Below are 1,672 nucleotides of genomic sequence, written 5' to 3'. Positions count from 1 at the left end.
GAAAGCGCGGTGTACAAATGTAACAAAAAAAAAAAACCCAGGTTTTTAGCACAGCAGTTGCTGTACTTGCCATTGGCCCAGCCCTAACAAAGTCACTCTTACATTTTTAAAATTCTTTTCTTTTGGAAACTGGATAGCATTTTGTGTTACCCAGTGGTTTACATGGTAGACTTAAAATACAGTATCAACCTGTGTGTGTCTTTGTTATTGGCATGCCTTCCCCCATTGGGCACCTGATTCTTAACAAGATGCCTATATGTGAAGTCTAAAAAGATGTTTATTTGAAGCTTATGTGCCTTTATTAAATAAGCTCAGAACCTGTGCTCTGATGCAGCTGTGAACATGCGTGTGTCTGTGTGTTTTTTAACATAGTAACATAGTAAATGACGGCAGAAAAAGACCTGCATGGTCTATCCAGTCTGCCCAACAAGACAAACTCGTATGTGCTACTTTTTGTGTATACCTTACTTTGATTTGTACCTGTCCTCTTCAGGGCACAGACCGTATAAGTCTGTCCAGCACTATCCCCGCCTCCCAACCACCAGCCCCGCCTCCCACCACTGGCTTTGGCACAGACCGTATAAGTCTGCCCAGCACTATCCCCGCCTCCGGCTCTGCCACCCAATCTCGGCTAAGCTCCTTAGGATCCATTCCTTCTGAACAGGATTCCTTTATGTTTATCCCACGCGTGTTTGAATTCTGTTACCGTTTTCATTTCCACCACCTCCCGCGGGAGGGCATTCCAAGCATCCACTACTCTCTCCGTGAAAAAATACTACCTGACATTTTTCTTGAGTCTGCCCCCCTTTAATCTCATTTCATGTCCTCTCGTTCTACCACCTTCGCACCTCCGGAAAAAGTTCGTTTGCGGATTAATATTTTTCAAATATTTGAATGTCTGTATCATATCACCCCTGTTTCTCCTTTCTTCCAAAGTATACATGTTCAGGTCATCAAGTCTCTCCTCATACGTCTTGTAACGTGTGTTTTTTTTAAAGTACACACGTTCTGAAGGAGCTGTTAACGCGCGTGCCTATGCATGTTTTGTAAAGTACGCACACATATTGCAAGACCAAGCATACTAGCATTACATGTGTAGAAATATATACAGTTTTATACAACAAAAGAAGATAACGGAGTAGATGAAAATGGGTTGGAGCTCTTTTCTTAACAATTCTTCAGTCAGACTCAGATTGAAGAATTGTTAATGAAAGATCTCCAGCCATTTTTATCTACTCTGCTGTGTCTTTTGTTTGCTGGCTTTGTGCGGACTCTTGTGTTTTTTTTTTCCTGCTATACGGTTTTGTAACCACAAATGCTGGTTTCATTTTGTAAAAGGCCTTGTCCCCATATCAAACAGGTTTTACACACCGCAGTCCTTTGCAAAGTTACCCTTTATGTGTACATTTAAGAGGGTGAACTCAAGAAAGGTTACCTAAGTTGTGAGTTCTAGATTGAGAATTGAGTGCATAATTTCCATGATAAGATACTAGTGTAAATCAGCATTTAGTCAGGACCACGTGAACCATGTCTGTGGCAAGTGTAAATGTGTCTGCAATTAGTGGTATTCTGGACATGGGGAAGCCACTTCTTGCCCTGGGATTTGTAGCATGGAATGTTGCTACTAATTGGGTTTCTGCCAGGTACTTGTGACCTGGATTAGCCACTGTTG

Source organism: Microcaecilia unicolor, chromosome 14, assembly GCF_901765095.1.
Source record: "Microcaecilia unicolor chromosome 14, aMicUni1.1, whole genome shotgun sequence".
NCBI classification, from domain to species: domain Eukaryota; kingdom Metazoa; phylum Chordata; class Amphibia; order Gymnophiona; family Siphonopidae; genus Microcaecilia; species Microcaecilia unicolor.
Note: the sequence above shows the minus strand (reverse complement) of the source record.